This window comes from Myotis daubentonii, chromosome 3 (assembly GCF_963259705.1).
Source record: "Myotis daubentonii chromosome 3, mMyoDau2.1, whole genome shotgun sequence".
Classification (NCBI taxonomy): domain Eukaryota; kingdom Metazoa; phylum Chordata; class Mammalia; order Chiroptera; family Vespertilionidae; genus Myotis; species Myotis daubentonii.
Genome location: NC_081842.1, coordinates 108,273,495 through 108,295,694, shown reverse-complemented (window position 1 = coordinate 108,295,694; position 22,200 = coordinate 108,273,495). Strand labels below are relative to the sequence as shown.

The window sequence follows — 22,200 nt, the reverse complement described above, 5'->3', positions numbered from 1 at the left end:
CTAAAATATTCATTGTTTTCAAAAGGTCATTTTTAACAATAATTTGGTTTATAGTTTCAAATTCTGCTCTTTCACTAAATATATATAAACACCAGTTACTCCACTTTTTGGAGCATAGAGCAATAATAATCAAATTTTAAATAAATTTGAATAATTATATATCTACATTTAGTCAAAATATTTTATTCAAATTGATAAGAATATCTCACAAATTTAAAAGACTTGAACTAGCTTTAACATGGGGGAAAATATGAAAACAGAAGCAGGAAAAGGAAACTTCATTTAACAGTGAAATTGAAGGTCCTTATGACTTTGATTAAATTTAGCTTTCAATACTAGCTCTAGAAATCATATTTCTCACCCTCATTGACTTAGCTTCTCCCCTAAATAATTAGCAAACCCCAAGGCAACAGAAGACAGTAGCTGGGTGAAGCAGGGGGTCCCTCGGGGGTGAGGACGACGGAGCCCCAGCGCGCTAGGGCATCTGCATGCATGACTCCGGGGACCAGGTTCAGTGACGCAGATCCATTTTATTGTGGAACTGCAGGGGTACATATAGCATGAGGGGACCAATCAGAGGGAGACACGTTGCTATAGACGACCAATCAGAGGGAGACACGTTGCTATAGGCGACCAATGGCTGAAAGGCTGGGGTACTGTGCACATGGCTCTAGGAGTTAGTTCAGGCCGGCGTTGCTACTTCCTGGTGTGCCGAGGAAGCATGTCATGGTGGAGTGTGCTCACACCACTGCATCAGCCGCAGCACTGAGACATATTTCCCGAGCTCTACTACAGCTGGGATCTGACTAAAGATCACAAGATCTGGACCTCTGGCTGGCTAAAAATAATACCTTGACCTCGAATGATACCCTGGCTACTTTTCCATGACACTAGATACAGGGAGACCAGATAGAGTAACACCAGAGCATACCTCAGAGCTGTCCTCAAGATTTATTACCCTTACCTCACCTCTGACCATTCAGCTCCCAGGACCACCTCAAACCCTCTCTAATCCATAGTGTCTTTTGGTTTTGCCCTGTATGATCTGCAATCTACATGCAGTTGAGGAGTGGGGTCTTTCAGAATATTAGTTCCCCTTATTATGGATTGACCAATTCAATAGTTTTCTTTCTATACTAAAAATTCCTGCTCATTCATTTCTTTGGGCTAGTACCCATAAGAAGACATACTCAAATATTGGGTTCCTGGTCACAATAGGGTTTGCAATTTAAATAAAACATCACTCTGAAAACATATTTAACTTTACTTTTCCATGAGTCAATTATACAGCAACCTCAACTATATAAGAATACATCTAAGAAAACATCTGAAGAACCTAAAAAGATGTTACAAAGTTGAGTGGCCACTTGTTGATCACATATTCACTGTTATTTTATACAGAGTTTAATAAGCTTAGTCACTTGGACCATCAGACTCACAGAAGAGGTAAATTTAAAAGATTAGAATAAGAGAAGATGAGAGGTATAATCATAGGTTCAGCAGCAACAGAAAGAACTAATGGGCTTGACATTGAAGGAGAAAACAAAAACTGAAAAAAAATCTACTTTTGATCTCTGGGAGTTTGGTCAATGTGCTACTTTCTCTTGGCTTCAGTATCCTCATTTGACCCCATAAATACTTCATATTACCTCATAAGATTGCTGAAGAACAAATTAATATATTTAAAGCACTTGGAAGTGTGCCCAGAGCATATTGAGTCCTCAATAAGTATCTATGTATATGAAACCCTAATATGCAAATAGACCGAATGTCGGAAGAATGGAACAACTGAACAATTGGTCGCTATGACATGTGCTGACCACCAGGGGGCACACGCGGAACATGGTGGGTGTCGCCATGGTGGGATGGTAGAACAGGTGAGTGGGGGTGCCAGACCAAGGTGGGGCACTGGTCGATGTCATTGGGGCGAGCATCTGGTGGTTACTGAAAATTCTTTGCTCCTGCACTCCACGGTCCCACCAGGCGCTCGCACCTGCTGCCGGTGCCGGCCCTGTTCGCACCCACTGCCAGCACAGGAGCCACTGGCTAGCATCTGCTGCTGGAGCCCGGCGCCAGTCCCAATCATTTGGCACCACCAGTAGATGCAAGCAGCAGCTGCAGGCCCCGATCACCCCTGAGGGCTTCTCCATCTCCCTGAGGGGTGATAAGAGCCAGCAGCCTCTGCTCGCACCCGCTGCCAGTGTGGGCACCTTCAGTGTATAGGAGCAGCGGCAGGGGGAGTGGGGTTGCAGGCAGACAGGGGACCAGGGGCTGTGGTGGAAGGGGCTGGGTGGGAGCGTGGAGGATGGATTAAGACCTGCCCCTGTGCCCACCACAGCCTTGCAGCCCACAATTCCTTTCAAGGTGCATGAATTTGTGCACTGGGCCCCTAGTTAGTTATAAAATGCTAAGAGTCTCACAGACAGCTGGAATTAGTGGTAAGTAGCACTGTTCATCCTGGTAATCCAAAGGACATCCTTTATCTTTAGGATAGGATGCTGATTCCATTGCTTAATGTGATCATGCCATACCATTGTGCATTTTGGAAATTGCAAAACTCTTCCAAATGAAAGGATGAGAAGATACTCAGTGATATTTTGATTTACTAGTATAGTAAGAAATATATACATTTGGTCATTGACCCCATTCCTGGCACAGAGCTCCTTAAACCCTTGAAATTTCCAGTGCTGGGAATGATAAAGGTATATTTTGTTATGTTAACCAGGTAACTTTGGGAACCCACCAAAGGATGGAGACTGGTTGCCTGAAAAGTCAATCATATGACTAGAGGGTTGTAACTTTCAGACCCATTCCTCTGACTTCCAGGGAGAGGAGAGTGCCTGGAAGTTGAATCAATTGCCAATAGCCATCCTGCCTATGTAAAAAAGCCTACACACACACACACACACACACACACACACACACACACACACACACACACATACATACATAAAACAGGGTTGTGAACAGTAACCTTCTCTGGTTATGAACATGTGGAAAGTTGGGGGGAGAGTGGAGCTCTTGTAGGGCATGAAAGCTCTGTGCCTTTTCCCTATACCTTGCCCTTTGCATCTGTTCCATCTGATAGTTCCTGTGTTGTATTATTTTTTTATTGTTTAAAGTATTACATATGTCTCCTTTTTCCCCAATTGACCCTGCCCTGGCCACTCCCACCTCCCAGGACAAGCCCCCAAGGCCCAGTGTCTGTGGCCATTGGATATGGTATAATAATATGCATGCATACAACTCCTTTGGGTGATCTCTAACCCCTTCTCCCCTGCCTTTTTCCCTGAGGTTCAGTGTTACCTTGCATCTGGACCTATTTTTGTTCATAAGTTTATGCTGTTCATTATATCCCACATATGAGTGAGATCATGTGATATTTATCTTTCTCCAACTGGGTTATTTCGCTTAGCATAATGCTTTCCAGTTCCATGCATGCTGTTTCAAATGGTAAAAGTTCCTTCTTTTTTACAGCAGTGAAGTATTCCATTGTGTAAATATACCACTGTTTTTTAATCAACTCATCTGCTGATGGGCATTAGGCTGTTTCCAAATCTTAACTATTGTAAATTGTGCTGCTATGAACATAGGGGTGCATATATCCTGTCTGATTGGTGTTTCTGATTTCTTGGGGTATATTCCTAGAAGTGGGATTTCCATTATTAACTTTTTGAAATTAATAATGGTTATTTGTTTATTTGGTTCCTCTTTTTGATTATTAACTCCATACTGTATTCCATAGTGGCTGCACCAGTCTGCATTCCCACCAGCAGTGCACGAGGGTTCCTTTTTCTCCAAATCCTCACCAGTACTTGCTGTTTGTTGATTTGTTGATGATAGCCATTCTGACAGGTGTGAGATGGTACCTCATTGATATTTTGATTTGCATCTCTCCAATGTTTAGTGACTTTAAGCATGTTTTCATATGTCTCTTGACTTTCTGTATGTCCTCTTTTGAACAGTGTCTATTTAGGTCATTTGCCCATTTTTGATTGGATTGTTTATCTTCCTTTTGTTAAGTTGTATGAGTTTCCTGTAAATGTTGGAGTTCCCTGTAAACTCTTCTCGGAGATAACACTGGCAAATATGCTTTCCCATTCAGTGGGCTTTCTTGTTGTATTGTTCAAGGTTTCTTTTGCTGTGAAGAAGATTCTTATTTTGATGTAGTCCCATTTGTTTATTTTTTTTTTATTGCTTAAAGTATTACAAAGGGTATTACATATGTATCCATTTTATCCCCCCGCCCTAGACAGTCCCCTAGCCTCCCCTATCCCCCAGTGTCTTATGTCCATTGGTTATGCTTATATGCATGCATACAAGTCCTTTAGTTGATCTCTTACCCACCTACCTCCTGCCCCCCAACCCTCCCCGGCCTTCCCGCTGCAGTTTGACAATCTGTTTGAGGCAGCTCTGCCTCTGTATCTATTATTGTTCAAAAGTTTATAATGGTCTCTATTGTCCATGAATGAGTGAGATCATGTGGTATTTTTCCTTTATTGACTGGCTTATTTCACTTAGCATAATGCTCTCCAGTTCCATCCATGACGTTGCAAATGGTAAGAGTTCCTTCCTTTTTAGAGCAGCATAGTAGTCCATCGTATAGATGTACCACAGTTTTCTAATCCATTCATCTACTGATGGGCACTTAGGCTGTTTCCAGATCTTAGCTATGGTGAATTGTGCTGCTATGAACATAGGGGTGCATATATCCTTTCTGATTGGTGTTTCTGGTTTCTTGGGATATATTCCTAGAAGTGGGATCACAGGGTCAAATGGGAGTTCCATTTTCAGTTTTTTAAGGAAACTCCATACTGTCTTCCATAGTGGCTGCACCAGTCTGCATTCCCACCAGCAGTGGACAACTGTTCCTTTTTCTCCACATCCTCTCCAGCACTTGTTGTTTGTTGATTTGTTGATGATAGCCAGTCTGACAGGTGTGAGATGGTACCTCATTGCTGTTTTGATTTGCATCTCTCGGATGATTAGTGACTTAGAGCATGTTTTCATATGTCTCTTGGCTTTCTGAATGTCCTCTTTTGAAAGGTGTCTATTAAGGTCCTTTGCCCATTTTTTGATTGGATTGTTTATCTTCCTTTTCTTAAGTTGTATGAGTTCCCTATAAATTTTGGAGATTAGGCCCTTATCAGATATGTCATTGGCAAATATGTTTTCCCACACAGTGGGTTTTCTCGTTGTTTTGTTGATGGTTTCTTTTGCTGTGCAGAAGCTTTTTATTTTGATGTAGTCCCATTTGTTCATTTTTTCTTTAGTTTCAAGTGCCCTAGGAGCTGTATCAGTGAAGAAATTGCTTCGGCATATGTCTGAGATTTTGTTGCCTTTGAATTCTTCTAGAATTTTTATGGTTTCCCGTCGTACATTTAAGTCCTTTATCCATTTTGAGTTTATTTTTGTGTATGGTGTAAGTTGGTGGTCTAGTTTCATTTTCTTGCATATATCTGTCCAATTTTACCAGCACCATTTATTGAAGAGACTATCTTGGCTCCATTGTATGTTCTTGCCTCCTTTGTCAAATATTAATTGAGCATATTGGTTCGGGCCGATTTCTGGGGTCTCTATTCTATTCCATTGATCTATATGCCTATTCTTGTGCCAGTACGAGGCAGTTTTGAGAACAGTGGCTTTGTAATACAACTTGATATCTGGTATTGAGATCCCACCTACTTTGTTCTTTTTCAGGATTGCTGCAGCTATTCGGGGTCTTTTTTTATTCCAGATGAATTTTTGGAGAGTTCGTTCTAGATCTCTGAAGTATGCCGTTGGTATTTTAATGGGAAGTGCGTTGAATTTATAGATTGCTTTGGGTAGTATGGACATTTTAATGATGTTGATTCTACCAATCCATGAACACGGTATGTTCTTCCATCTGTTTATGTCTTCCTCTATATCTGTTTTCAACGTCCTGTAGTTTTCTGAGCAGAGGTCTTTTACCTCTTTAGTTAAGTTTATTCCTAGGTAGCTTAATTTTTTTGGTGCAATGGTAAACGGGATTGTTTTTATAATCTCTCTTTCTGAAAGTTCACTATTGGTGTATAGAAATGCCTCAGATTTCTTGGGGTTAATTTTGTATCCTGCTACATTGCCAAATTCATGTATTATGTCTAGTAGCTTTTTGATGGAGACTCTAGGGTTTTGTATGTATAATATCATGTCGTCTGCAAATAAGGACAGTTTTACTTCCTCTTTTCCAATTTGGATGCCTTTTATTTCTTCTTCTTGCCGAATTGCAATGGCTAACAATTCCAGTACTATGTTGAACAGGAGTGGTGAGAGGGGGCATCCCTGTCTTGTTCCTGTTCTTAGGGGAAATGGTGTTAGTTTTTGTCCATTCAGTATGATGTTGGCTGTGGGCCTGTCATATATGGCTTTTATTATGTTGAGGTATGATCCTTCTACTCCCACCTTGCTGAGAGTTTTTATCAAAAATGGGTGTTGAATTTTGTCAAATGCTTTTTCTGCATCAATTGATATGACCATGTGGTTTTTTTCTTTCAATTTGTTGATGTGATGTATCACGTTTATTGATTTGCGGATATTGTACCATCCTTGCATCCCTGGGATAAATCCTACTTGGTCATGGTGTATGATCTTTCTGATGTACTGCTGGATCCGATTTGCTAAGATTTTGTTGAGGATTTTGGCATCTATGTTCATGAGGGATATTGGTCTGTAATTCTCTTTCATTGTGTTGTCTTTACCTTGTTTTGGTATTAGGGTGATGCTGGCTTCATAGAATGAGCTTGGAAGTGTTCCTTCCTCTTGAATTTTTTGTAGTAGTCTGAGGAGGATAGGTTTTAGTTCTTCCTTGAATGTTTGGTAAAACTCCCCTGTGAAGCCCTCTGGTCCTGGGCTTTTGTTTGATGGAAGCTTTTAATGACTGCTTCAATTTCTTCCATAGTTATTGGCCTGTTGAGATTTTTAGATTCTTCCTGATTGAGTTTTGGAATGTTGTATTTTTCTAGGAATTTGTCCATTTCCTCCATGTTGTCTAGTTTGTTGGAGTAGAGCTGTCCATAGTATTTTTTAACAATCATTTGTATTTCTGTGGGGTCTGTTGTTATTTCGCCTCTATCGTTTCTGATTTTATTTATTTGGGTCCTCTCTCTCTGCTTCTTGGTGAGTCTGGCTAGAGGTTTGTCAATCTTGTTTATCCTTTCAAAGAACCAGCTCTTTGTTTCATTGATTTTCTGTATTGTTTTTTTGGTCTCTATGTCATTTATTTCTGCTCTAATCTTTATTATCTCCTTCCTTCTGCTCACTCTGGGGTTTTCTTGTTGCTCTCTTTCTTATTCTTTGAGTTGTAGAGTTAGATGATTTACTACCATTTTTTCTTGTTTTTTGAGATAGGCCTGTAGAGCTATAAACTTCCCTCTCAGGACTGCTTTCATTGTGTCCCATAGGTTTTGGATTGTTTTGTTTTCATTGTCATTAGTTTCCAGGAAGTTTTTAATTTCTTCTTTGATCTCATTGGTAACCCAATCAATATTTAATAGCATGCTATTCAGCTTCCAGGTGTTTGAGTATTTTGGGTTGTTTTTATTGTAGTTTATTTCTAATATTATGCCATCATGGTCTGCGAAGACGCTTTTTATGATTTCAATCTTCTTGAATTTGGGGATACTTTGCTTGTGACCCAATATATGGTCTATTTTTGAATATGTCTTATGAGCATTTGAGTAGAATGTATATTCCCTGGCTTTGGGGTGAAGTGTTCTGAAGATGTCTATTAAGTCCATCTGATCTAGTGAGTCATTTAGGATTGCTGTATCTTTGCTGATTGTTTGTTTAGAGGGCTTATACAGTGCTGTCAGTGGTGTATTAAAGTCTCCTACTATGATTGTATTGTTGTCGATCACTCCTTTGATATCTTCCAGGAGTTTTTTTATGAATTTGGGTGCTCCTGCATTGGGTGCATATATGTTTACCAGGGTTATATCTTCTTGTTTTATTGATCCCTTTAGTATTATGAAGTGGCCTTCCTTATCTCTTGTTATGGCCTTCACTTTGAGGTCTATTTTGTCCGATATAAGTATTGCTACCCCAGCTTTCTTTTCCTTTCCATTTGCCTGAAAGATATTTTTCCATACTTTCACTTTCAGTCTGTGTGAGTCCCTTCTTATGAGGTGGGTTTCTTGTAGACAGCAGATGTATGGGTCATGTTTTTTTATCCATTCAGCCACTCGATGTCTTTTGTTTGGAGCATTTAGTCTGTTTACGTTTAAAGTTATTATTGAAAGGCACTTGTTTGTAGCCATTTCTTTTTCTGTGTGGCTGTTTTCTTTCTGAGCTTTTTATTTCTTCTTTTTATACCAGTCCCTTTAGCATTCCTTGCATTGCTGGCTTGGTGGTGACAAACTCCCTTAGCCTTTTTTTGTCTGTGAAGCTTCTTATTTCCCCTTCAAGTTTGAATGATAGCCTTGCTGGATAGAGTATTCTTGGATTCAGTCCTTTGCTTTGAATCACTTTGTAAATTTCAGTCCATTCTTTTCTGGCCTGATGTGTTTCTGTTGAGAAATCATTTGACAGTCTAATGGGCGATCCCTTGTATGTAACTTTCCGTCTCTCTCTTGCAGCTTGTAAGATTCTCTCTTTGTCCTGAACATTTGCCATGGTGATTATGATGTGTCTTGGTGTGGGTCTTTTCGGGTTCACCTTGTTTGGGACTGTCTGGGCTTGTGTGACTTTTTTCTTCCCCACCTCAGGAAAGTTTTCTGATATTATTTCTTCGAGTAGGTTTTCTAATCCTTGTTCATCCTTCTGTTGTTCTGGTACTCCTATTATCCGTATGTTGTTTCGTTTCATGTTGTCCCAAAGCTCCCTTAGGCTCTCCTCCTGTCTTTTAATTTTTTTCTCCAATTGCAGTACATTTTGGGTGTGTTTTGCTTCCTTGTCTTCTAATTCACTAATTTGGTCCTCCGCTTCTCCTAGTCTACTGTTGATACTTTCAATGGAGTTTTTCATTGCAGCTATATCACTCTTCATTTCTTCTTGGGTCTTACTTAAGTTGTTGATTTTTTCATCTGTTTCTTCTAGCTTCTTCCATATGTTATCGATTTTTTCATCTGTTTCTTCTAGCTTCTTCCATATGTTATTGATTTTTTCATCTGTTTCTTCTTGCTTCTTGAAGAGGTTGTCGATTTTTTCCTCCATCCGGTTTATGCACTCTAGAACCCTTATTCTGAATTCTTTATCTGTCATGTTGCATGCCTCTGTATTACTTAGCTGCTTTTCTGGAGAGTCCTCCTTCTCTTTCCTTTGGGGGTTTCTTTGTCTACCCATGTTTGATCTCACTGACATATCTAGATGTTGAGTCGTTCAGTGGTTGCTCCCTGGGTGGCAGTGACTCCTTGGTCTGTGGTTGCTCTTCGGGCGGTTGCGGTAGCAGCTGCTCTTCAGTTGGCAGCAGCTCCTCTGGTGGGTGCTGTTCACAGCTGTGGTGGCTCTTCTGGCTGGTGGGGCGAGGTTTCACGTACAGCTGCTGTTCCTCAGCAGAGGATGTGGTGCTCAGGAGGTTGCTGTTGCTTGGATCTGCTGCATTGATTTAAAGGCACAAAATACAACACAACAAGGCACCACGTACCAGGCACTATACAAAAATATATTCACGATATTAATAACCCCAAATAAAGGTGACCACCTGAATTAAGAGAATTAGGGGATAAGGAAGAAGGAAGAGAAAAAGATAAAAGAGAAAAAAGAAAAGAAAAGTAGGGACCAAAAAAAGGAGTGCAAAAATGAAATTGGGAAAAAGGAGGGGGGAAAATAAAAGCGAGAAAAGAAAAAAAAAAGAGCGAAAAGAGAGAATGAAGTGGAAGAGGGGAAAAGACTTTTTATATGAGGAGAATACTCCTATAGAACAGCCATTAATCCCAACAAATTCCAGCAACAGCTCCCTGGATATGAATGCAAACCTGAAACAACCAATAACATAACGATGAAAATAGAATGGAGAACACTAATCCCAAAATAAAATAAAGAGAAAATAAAATGGCACTTTAAAAAATGGTAAAATGGTAGCAGTAATAATACTGGTTAAAAATAAGAAGGTAGTAATTAAAAGGATAAAATCAGGTGATGGAAAAAGAAAAAAAAAAGAACAGAAAAAAAAAGAAAAAAAATTGATTTCTTAGTTAAAAAGTGAAAAAAGAAAAAAAATGCAGTAGTGAAGGTCCTTCGGTTCTTCTATTCTTCAGTGTGGCTCGCCTTAGACCTTCCAGGTATTCAGAAGAGTGTTGAGTTTCCCTGCGATATACTGTTCCTCTGTGTTGTGAACCACAGTCTTTATTTTAAAGCCGGTCGCATTTATTTCCCAGACTGCCTTATTTTGTGTTTAGCAAAGAGTCAGTTTGTGGGTCAGCCTCTGGGTGGCAGTGTTCTGGGGTTGGCCTCTGAGGCTATAGGGCCTCTCTTTCCAGTGGAAGTTCACTGCCCAGAGCTGACTGCGTAATTGTTAGTTACTGGCACTATGTTGTTGCTGGGATTCCCATTTGTTTACTTTTAACTTAGTTTCCATTGCCCTAGTAGCTGTATCGTTAAAGATATTGCTATGACATATGTCTGAGATTTTGCTGCCTCTGTAGTCTTCCAAGATTTTTATGGTTTCCCGTCTTACATTTAAGTCCTTTATCCATTTTGAGTTTATTTTTGTGTATGGTGTAAGTTAGTGATCTAGTTTCATTTTTTGCATGTATCTGACCAATTTTCCCAGCACCATTTATTGAAGAGACTGTCTTGACTCCATTGTATGCTTGGATCCTTTGTCAAATATTAATTGAGCATAATGGCTTGGGTCGATTTCTGGGTTCTCTGTTCAGTTCCATTGGTCTATATGTCTGTTCTTGTGCCAGTACCAGGCAGTTTTGATAACTGTGGCTTTGAAATATAGCTTGATATATGATATTGTGATCTCTCAAACTTTGTCCTTCTTTCTCAGGATTGCTGTGGCTATTTGTGGTCGTTTTTTATTCCACATGAATTTTTGGAGAGTTTGTTCTAGATGTGTAAAATATGGCCATTGGTATTTTAATGGGGAGTGCATTGAATCTATAAATTGCTTTGGGTAGTATGGACATTTTAATGATGTTGATTCTACCAATCCATGAACATGGTATGTTCTTCCATCTGTTTATGTTTTCCTCTATGTCTTTTGTCAATGTTCTGTAGCTTTCTGAGTACAGGTCTTTTACTTCCTTAGTTAAGTTTATTCCTAGGTATCTTACTTTTCTTGGTGCAATGGTAAATGGGATTTTTTTTTTTTTTTTTAGTTTCTCTTTCTGTGAGATCACTATTGGTGTATAAAAAAGCCATAGATTTCTGGAAATTAATTTTTTATCCTGCTATACTGCCAAATTCATTTATTAAGTCTATTAGTTTTATGATGGAGTCATTGGGCTTTTCTATGTATAATATCATGTCATCTGCAAATAACAAGTTTTACTTCTTCTTTTCCAATTTAGATGCCTTTTATTCCATTTTCTTGTCTGATCGCTATGGCTAGCACTTCCAGTACTATGTAGAACAGGAGTGGTGAAAGTGTGCATCCCTCTCTGCTCCTGTTCTTAGGGGAAATGGTTTTAGTTTTTGCTCATTGAGCGTGATGCTGGCTGTAGGTTTCTCATATAAGGCTTTTATTATGTTGAGGTATGATCCCTCTATTCCCACTTTGCTGAGAGTTTTTATCAAGAAAGGGTGTTAGATTTTTGTCAAATGCTTTTTCTGCATTGATTGATATGATTATGTGATTTTTGTCTCTCAGTTTGTTTATGTGACATATGACATTTATTGATTTGCATATATTTCACCATCCTTGCATCCCTGGAATAAATCCCATTTGGTCATGGTGTGTGATCTTTCTAATGTAATGCTGGATCTGATTTGCTAGAATTTTGTTGAGGATTTTAGCATCTGTTGTTCATCAAGGATATTGGCCTGTAGTTCTCTTTCTTTGTGGTGTCTTTATCTGGTTTTGGAATTAGGGTAATTCTGACTTCATAGAAAGAGTTTTGAAGTGTTTCTTCCTCTTGAATTTTTTGGAATAGTCTGAGAAGGGTAGGTTTTAGTTCTTCTTTGAATGTTTGCTAAAACTCCCATGTGAAGCCATATGGACCTGGGCTTTTGTTTGCTGGAAGATTTTTGATTACTGCTTCAATGTCATCAGTAGTTATTGTGGCCCAATCCATTTTTCTGATTCTCCCTGATTGAGTTTTGGAAGCTTGTATTTTTCTAGGAACGTATCCATTTCATCTAGGTTGTCCAGTTTGTTGGAATAGAGTTGTTCATAGCATTTTTTCATAATCCTTTGTATTTATGTGGGGTCGGTTGTTACTTCACTTCTTTCATTTCTGATTTTGTTTATTTGGTTCCTCTCTCTTTGTTTCATAGTGAGCCTTGCTAGAGGTTCATCAATCTTGTTTATTCTTTCAAAGAACCAGTTCTTTGTTTTATTGATCTTTTGTATTTTTTTTTTGGTCTCTATGTCATTTATTTCTGCTCTGATATTTATTATTTCCTTCCTTCTTCTTACTCTGGGCTTTTCTTGTTGCTCTCTTTCTAATTTTTTGAGTTGTAGGGTTAAATAATTTATTACCAGTTTTTTAGCATTTCTTGCATTGCTTGCTTGGTGGTAATAAACTCCCTTAACCCTTTTTTGTCTGTGAATCTCCTGATTTCACCTTCAATTTTGAATGATAGCCCTTCTGGGTATAGTATTCTTGGATCAGTCCCTTGCTTTGCATCACTTTGTATATTTAATTCCATTCCCTTCTGCCCTGATGTGTTTCTGTTGAGAAATCAGCTGATAGTCTAATGGAAGATTCCCTGGTAGTAGGGTCGACCAAACGACTGAACAAGCAGGCTGCATGGGGCGACCTGCGTTTGGTCATTCCTCTAGCTCTAAGTCTATAGCCGTGGGAGGCTGTGCCCAGAAAGGCAGCCTGAAGTTCCACACTGGCCACACAGTGCCAAGGGGAGAGAGAAATTCACCTTTCTTTGTAACTTGAAATTGGACAATGGATCATAATATTTCCATTGGCTATTAGTGAGGGACGACCAAACGACTGAGCAGCAGGCTGCATGGGGTGACCAGGCTGGCGGGGAGGACATTAAGGGCAACCAGCCAGCAGGGGGGGCAGTTTTGGGTGAACAGTTCAGCAGGGGGGACAGCTGGGGGTGACCAAGATGGCGGGGGGGGGCAGTTAGGGGCAACCAGGCTGACAGAGGGGGGCAGTTGGGGGCAATTAGGGCGACTCGGCCAGTGGGGGGGGGCAGTTGCGGGTGACCAGGCCAGCAGGGGGGGCAGTTAGCTGCTACTAGACCAGCAGCATTTGGCAGTTGGGGGCAACCATACCAGCAGGGGTGGTAGGTAGGGGGGACCAGGCTGGCAGAGGGGGGCAGTTGGGGGTGACCTGGCTGGCAGTAGGGGGCAGTTAGGGGCAACCAGGCCAGCAGGGGCAGAAGTTAAGGGAGATCAGGCCAGCACACAGAGGCAGTGAAGGGCAGTCAGGCCAGCAGTGGGGGACAGTTAGAGGCAACCAGGCAGGCAGGCAGGTGAGTGATTAGGAGCCAATGGTCCAAGATTGTGAGAGGGATGTCCAATTGCTGGTTTAGGACCAATCCCCCATCCCTGATCCCCCACAGTTGGACATCCCCCGTGGGGTCCCGGATTGGAGAGGGTGCAGGCTGGGCTGAGGGGATCCCGCAACCATGCACAAATTTTGTGCACTGGGCCTCTAGTGAGTGTATAAGAAGAAAAGTAAAAAATAAAATACTCAAAATAATTTTAAATATTAATTTTAAAAGTAATTAATATATATTAAATATATATATATATATATATATATATATATATATATATATGAAAAAAATGTTTCCCCTTTCTTTAATCTATCTATCTACATATTTATCTATTTTTGGAAAAGTAGACTAGAGTAGAGAGCATATAGGCCTGAGTTTGGTAAGTGAAACTAATTAAGCTATTAGTAGAAGAAGAGAGCAGGTGAGGAGAGGAAAAAAAAACCATAAAATAAAAACAAAAACAAAACAAACAAACAACAACAAGAAGAAAAACATTGATTAGTGAATAAAGAGAAAAGAGAATGGTGCATGGACTTGGAGCAGGGGAGAGGAAATTAGATATATGAGTAAGCCAACAGAGACTACTATCATAGTAATGTGTCAATAAAGCAGATAAAGATAAATTTTTAACAAGGAGTAAAAAGAAAAGAGAGAAAAACTAAAGCAGGAACTTGAGAAGAGAAACATAATGAAAAAGGGAGAAGTGAGGAAAGAAAAGTTGGCAAAAAGGAAAAAATGAGATAAGGTAAAATAATGATAAAAAATAGAAATAAAAATAGAATGTAGAACACTAATCCAAAAAAAATATAAAATGTTAAAAAAAATAATAATAGTAATAATAAATATAATTAATTTAAAAATAAAAGAAAAAAATTAATTTCTTAAGTAAAAGATAAAAAATAAAGAAGTGAAGTAGTGAAGTATCGTTCACTTCAGCTAAGTTTTAATGTCCCATGGGGCTGATTTAAGACCCCTCTCTACTGTTCTCTCTGCCACGTCTCAGTTTTCTGTTAGGTAGTCAGCACTGTGTTGAAGTTCCCAGTGATCCACCGCTGCTCTGTGTCAGACTCCACAGCCTTGTTTTTAGGCAGGGGGATCAATCTGCCCGCTTTGTTTTTCTGCCTGCTTTCAGTCATATTTACACAAGGATCTATTTCTGACACAGGCTCTAGGTGGCAGTATTGCTGTATTAGTTTCTGGTACCAAATGGCCCCTCAACCTAGTCCCCAAGGGCTCCCTGGGGGTATTCAGAATCCTTGTTTCCCTGCCGAGCTCAAGGCTGGGTGCTGCTGCACTGCTAGGAGGATCCTGGTCTTCAGGAGAAAAATGGTTGTTCAGGGTTGGAGGGACAGGACTGTCCCAGAGCTGGCCTCCTGGTCACCTCTCCCTATTTTGCTTCCCAGCTTCCACAAAACCACCTTCCCCTGTATTGCAGCCTCAATGAGTGTTTGTAAGGAAAATATAAAGACAGAGCAACTGCTCCGCTGCGTGTCTCTCTCCCCTCGGCATTGTGTGGCCAGTGTAGAACTTCAGGCTGCCTTTCTGGGCACAGCCTCCCATGGCTGTAGACTTAGAGCTACAGTCCCTGTCTGCCAGCAGCCCCGTGAACTCCCTTCCACAGTCGAGTGTTACATGTGTCCCCAAGGCACACGGACTTGGCGCAGCGCAGTTTCCTTCTGACCGTCTCATCATGGTTGTTGCGCATCTATCTCTCCAGTCCAGTTCCCTGATCCTATCCTTCCCCAGGAATCCCCCATCCTTTCTGGCCATGGAGTGTCTCACCAGTGTGTTTAACTCACCAATTCCGGGTGCATGTTATTCAATTCACTGTTTCTTCTATCTGCTCCATTAGAAGGCGCAAGACCCATTCACTTATTTGGCCACCATTTTGTCTCCCTCTGGACAAACTTTTTAGGAGTCCACGGCTGGGGAGGCTTGGTGTTCGTGGGTTTGCAGCCGAGGCAGCAGGTCCCTGGCCATTGTGGTTGTAGGGTCCCGGGTGGTATCTGAGGTCTCCCCGGGTGGAGGTGAAGCTGGGCTCCCAGTCACAGCCACTCTCCCCTTCAAGATGGCGTGGTCTTTGCAGCAGAGCTGGCCACCTCGGGAGAGATTTCAGCAGTAGTAGAGGCTGCCTGGCTAGGGGAGCCTGGTCTGCCAGTCCCCAACAGTCCTTTGGAATATAACTTTCCCTCACTCACACATACACACATGCCCCACACGTCCACGCACTCCCCTTTTGCTCCCTCACTCACTCACACTCTCTTCTTCACTGCTGCCCTGTCAGCTGCCATCTTGGATCCCTCCTATAATAAACTGGTGGTATTTCTCTGAGTTCTGTTACCTGCTCTAGTGGCTCTAAGGAGGCTGTTGGAACCGCTGGTTTATAGCCAGTCAGAAGTACAAACATCTTGAAGGACTGAGCCCTTAACCTATGGAATCTCACACTATTTCCAGGTAGATAGTGTCAGAATTGAGTTAAATTGTAGGACACCCAACTGGTGTCTGAGAATTATCTAGTGGTGTGAGGAAAAAACAAAACAAATTCACATTGGAAATTGGTCCCAGAAACTTTAGACTGCCTGATCTGATTGGTCACTGCTGATTGTGTTTGCACTGTGAAGTAAAAGCTCAAAGCCAAGACAGGCAATACATGCTATTTCAATTTGTATTTCCCAGAAGCAGACTCTGGGTTGAGGATTCCAGTAGAAGAAATTTATTTATTAGGGAGAAGAGCTAAGAAAATGGCAGTAGGTTATGGAGAATTAAAATAGGGAAGGGAGAACAGCCAGTGAAGTGAATGCTATCAAGACAGTTTACCACTGTAGGTAACAGGAGCTTGATACCACTGGGGATGAGTGTGGAACAAGTACCTCAGAATCAACCCATCTGAGGGTAGAAGGAGCTGAAATGTTTATGTATCAACTCCCACCACCCTTAGTTGAGGACATCCTCAGCAATCCATTCTTCAACACTTTAGTTGGCTGAGTAGAACAGGTCCAGGTGCAAGAGAGTTCTTACACTATTGGAAGTAACAGGGCTGTTTTACATTGCAATAGTAAGGCCTTGAAGGGATATGGAAGGAGCACAGACAGAACCTGTTACAGTCAACTCCTTGTTCAGATCTACCTGTGCTCCTTGTCAAGTTCATTCCATCCTGGTAAAGCATCTTCAAAATACTAAGCACATACATTTTTTGGGGGGACTGGGGGGACTTACAATAGAGGAATTTAGTGGGGCAAGTTTATTTACCTGCTGCTGTAGTTGGCCGTGAAACCACGATTTTCATCATATTCCTCCTTTATTACATATTCTAGTTTCCTATCCCTCTTAACGAACACTTTTAACAGTCTAAGTTGCTTTTACAGACAGAGGGATTTGAGCTGCACATCCAGTTATCAATGAGCAACCACAGTATCTCTTCATAATATTCATGGTATGCATACAACAATCATTACATGATCATAATTGTATTGTAACTTTTTCTTTGCTACTTGTCTACTCGAATTACAACTCTGAAATGACTGCAGTGTTTATAAGCTTATGTTTAGAGTAACCCTAGAAGCATCATTCCCTTGGAAAATAAGACCTCTAGTCCAATACAAATTCACCAAGATGGGTCATAGTGAGTAATGATAACGATGGAGCTTCTACTTCACTTTTTTGTTCCAAGATTCATGTTTTACCTGCCACAAAAAGAGCATCATAACATGCCAATTGGTTATAAGCAACATTCTATTAGGCTGATAGCCTTTAAGTGATATGGTAGATGGTAGGACCAACGGTTATCGTTAACATATGCCATTGTTACACCTCACTTTCTGTAAAGTAGATTATTTGATCTAAGATAATATGTATGATCCTTAATAAAAATTTAGATATACTATGAGGCCTCAAATATTAGTGTTAGTCAAGGTACTGTAGCATGGAAGGAAAGTCTACTTAGAATATCAATTCCAGTGAAGACAATTGCTGTCACTTTTAAGATGGAAGAAGTTTAATACTATCAACTGAATTCAAATGACTGGTTGGTCTTCTCAGAGGAGACTAAATTGAATGCATAGGGTTAGTCTCTGCTACTGACAGGTTGGATTCTCAGTGTCACTATTGCTAAATCAGCCTTTGTGAGAGGCAGCCATGCTGTTGAGTTCATACATAGTCTTAAGCTCTGCCATTCCATTAATGGGTCTATTTTGTTAGCATTTGGGGAACTGAAGACTGGCATCTACTGGATGATACCCTTGCAGGCATTGATCAGGAACACACTACAGGTTCTTCCGCATGCTTCATCTCCGGGTTGTTTCCTATCTTCCAATATTGCTTCTTTCAGACCTTTGACCACAGGCCTAGCTATTTATCACTGCCCATGAATACCACATATATCCTCAACTCCACTACTTCTCTTTTTGTATGAAGTTGGTTACCAAGTGCTGCTTTAAACTTTTCCCACTTGGGGAATATATTCTTCTGTATAGTCTCTAAGGACCATTCCTGAGTAGGGTTAGAGCAGTGGTTGGCCAACTCATTAGTCAACAGAGCCAAATATCAACAGTACAATGATTGAAATTTCTTTTGAGAGCCAAATTTTTTAAACTTAAACTATATAGGTAGGTACATTGTTATTAACTTAATTAGGGTACTCCTAAGGCTTAGGAAGAGCCACAATCAAGGGGCCAAAGAGCCACAGATGGCTCACGAGCCGCAGTTTGCCGACCACAGGGCTAGAATATGGTGGCAGCAGTCCACATTTGGCTTTCATCAACTCAGTCAACCCATCTAAGAACCAGGATTGGATTTCTGTTATTAATTTTCTATCATATCTAGTTTCAGGTATCCCCTCATAAGGTCATAGCTGGGTGGAGAAAAAAAGTGTTGCTTCAACAGAGATATATAACATAGGGATCTGGTCCCCTATTTGTGTCATTCATGCCCTTCGGACTTTCTTGTTTCCCATTCTGAATGCACCATTTCCATCATAAAATGGATTGCTTCAGTTCTTCCCTGATCTCTTGACTTCATGGATATGAATATACTTATCTTGTGATAGTACCTCTTTTTGCATAGTTACTTGATGTCCAATGGTCAGGAGCTTCCTGTCCTATGGTCAGGGAACAATGACATTCTGGAAACTATTTTTCAGCTATGGCTATTTCTTTGTAGCTGATGTCAGGATCTTGCTTCAGAACCCAAGAAGTGAGTGTTGTGACTCCAAAAATTCCACATACCACTGTTATATACTGTGGATACCATCAGTACACCTGGTCATCATGCAAAGGGAGAAGTGGTTTAGTTAAGAATATTTATGAACTCATGGAACTGATGAATGGCAGGGATGGTGGTAAAAAAAAAAACAACAACTGAAAGAAGGGTGCTATGACTCTTGCATTTGGGCTTAGAGAGACTCCACATAGCATCCTTATCTACTATGCACCATGGCATCTGCCAGGTCATATGACCCAAGCAACAAGGCAACCTAAACCTGCTGCAAAACCCTCTCTTGCTCTGGACCTCATTCAAAATTAGCAGCAATCTTTACTTGATCACTCAATACATAGGTTGGAGAAATATCACCAAAGTGACATGTGCTCTCTTCAAAATCTAAAGGGACCTATTGAATGCTATGTGTCCTTCTAAGTGATAGGAGGTACAAAGTATAACATATCCTTTATCTTGGAGTATAAGTCTCAGCAGACCCAGATCATCTGATCCCTAAAACCTTACTCAAAGAAGCAGTCATTGAATCTTTACCAGGTTTTCTCCCATGTTTTAAAACACATCCAAATTACTTACAACTTTCTGGTCACTAAATCTGATTAATATGATGTCATTAATATATTGGACCAGTAAGATACTCTATGGAAATGTCCAGATGCTCTAGATCCCTTCAGATTAGTTTGTAATTGAGAACAGGAGAATCAACACAGTCCTGAGGCAAGATCATAAACGTGCTATCCATTTAATATGAATGTGAACTGATTATGAAACAAGAATTTCTTATGGGGATGGAAAACATGATTATAGGATGAATAAGTATATAGCCAGTGGCAGAGTCAGTATTGAATTGTCTAGTAAGGAGTTACACCCTCCACAGCAGCTACAACTGGGGCTACCACGAGGTTAAGTTTTTGATAGACTACTATCTTCAGCCATCAGTTATCTGGATCTATTTTGTTAGGGACTATACAGGTTTATTAAGCAGATATAGACGTGATTAGGATCACCATCTCTGAGTCCTTGAAGCCATTAAGGCTAGTACTAATCTCTGCCATTCATTCAGTTAGGATTGTTTAGGATAGACTGTACGACCTTGGTTTGGGGCAGGACACTTTCAGTGTCTTCCAGTTGGCCTTTACTCTAATTATGCTCTTTACTTCATAGATCAGGCAAACTAAGTATGTCCATCTCAATTAGGCACTCAGGTAATGATGAAATGACCATACCATAAGGTCATAGAACCATATGAGGTGCATTCTGAAACAGACTTGAGTCTTTATTTCTGGGCCTTTCTTATTTTTCATTCTAACAAGGTTGCCATAATGGTGTTATAGATTCACTGGTGTAATTTTAAATCCTATATTTAATAGCTCTTTAAAAACCTAGATATTTCCCTTCCCCCAGTGTATAGTTGCTCTAATAAGTGTCCACATATGTCTTTACAGAAGAATTGAGGAGCTTTGCTGTGTTCTTACATGGAGATCTGACCTTCCCTTCAAATGGTGTGCCCTGGGTCAGAGAACTGACTCAGGTCTAGAAATTGGACAATGGATCATAATATTTCCATTGACAAAAATTGTGCTCATTCCTGACATTACTTACATATTTCTGTGTAACAAATTACCCCCAAACTAATGGCTTAAGACAATAAATATCTTGCCTAATAATAGACAAACATGTAAATCAACCATACCTTCATTATGCTAACCAGCCAATCAGGATAGTATGCAAATTAACCTAACAAAGATGGCAGTTAATGTGCATACGTAGGCTCCAAGCAGTGGAGCAAATCAGGACTAGCGGAGTGGCGGAGAAGCCTCACGGCCCCGGGGCCAGCTCTGCCTGGAGCCTGGCCAGAGCGAAGGCCTGGGTCCCGGGTGCTGGCGGAAAACCGGTGCCAGCAGCCAAAGGAAAGGAAGGCCTATTGCATGAATCTCTTCGTGTACCAGGTCTCTAGTTACCTCATAATTACCATGTGTCAAGATTCTGGAAGCAGCTAAGATGGGTAGTTCTGGCTCAGAGTGTCTCATGATGGTACAGATAAGACAATGGCCATAGACTCAGAAACCTGAGGGCTCAAATGGGACCAAATAATCAACTTCTAATCTCACTTATGTGGTTATTGGAAGTCTTCAGTTCCTCCTTGGCTATTCACAGCATCACTTTACACAGGTAGTTGGCAAGTCTGGAAATTCACCTTTCTTTGTAACTTGACCAATGTCACAATCTTAAACACAATCTGTTCATCAGTTGCATGGGATCCATGCCCTGAGTTAACTGACTGATCTGACTTTTTTCCTTCAAGACATTGATGGCACTTAACAATTTATCAACTCCACAGTCCTTAATCACATTGCCCCATATTACTTAAATGCTGAAGATATTGTACAAGCCTAGGTATCTTCTTTCTCCTATATCTCATCTTAATTCCCTATAGCTGAGAGATTTGTTAATTGTCACATTATTTAATAGTTGTGATGTTTTAATATACCAGGGTTAAACACTATCCTTTATCGCCAACTTTGGGTTCATTTTTTCCATGTAGCTGGTATTTATTTCCAAATTCCCATTCTAATAATCTGCTTCCCTAAAAAGGAAAGATTTATCTCACTGAAATGATTTTTGTCACACTCAAGCAAAATACCATTACAAACTGGAATTTTCAGGTGGTCAATGTAGGAAAGATTATAAGCCTTTCAAATGGAACTTAGACAACCCATCAAGCAGGAGATCATATAAAAATTGCATTTTAGGGACACATTTTAGTAAAAGAGAGCTTAGAAAGTAAGATATTAATTAATGACAAAAGAAAAAGAAGGCTAGGAAATATAATGCCCCAATATATTTTCTTGGTTCATACTTAAATATGGTGAGTAGATACCTAGAGAGCTTTTGATCTTGTTGTTGTTGTTAATCCTCACCCAAGGATATTTTTTCCATTGGTTTTCAGAGAAAGAGAGTGAGAGGAGTAAAGAATGGAGGGGGGAGAGAGAGAGAGAGACATCAGTGTGAGACAGACACATCAATTGGTTGCTTCCTGCACATGCCACCAAGGGGATGGGACCTGCAACCTAGGTATGAGCCCTTGACTGAGTATCAAATATGTGACCTTTCAGTGCACAGGCTGACACTCTAACCATTGAGCAATGTCAGCCAGGGCCTATGGAGCTCTTTATGCATGTCGATAGCACTATTTCTAGGATCACCCTTGGAAAAAATCCCCTTGAACTCTCACTTGCCTTCCAATTTACAACCCCAAATGTATTTCTCTGTAATTGTACAGAGAACATAATTGTTTATAATTCTTACCCTGCCTCTTTCCACCACTGATTATCTGATAGATTTTCATGATTTTGAAGCTCATCTTAATACTAACCTTAGTTAAATCATTACTAT

The 22,200-nt window shown here is 40.4% G+C and overlaps 1 pseudogene; it reads right to left on the bottom strand.

Moving 5' to 3' along the window:
- LOC132229680 (cilia- and flagella-associated protein 300-like) overlaps positions 1–22,200 on the bottom strand; it is a 154,496-nt pseudogene that overhangs the window by 76,887 nt on the left and 55,409 nt on the right.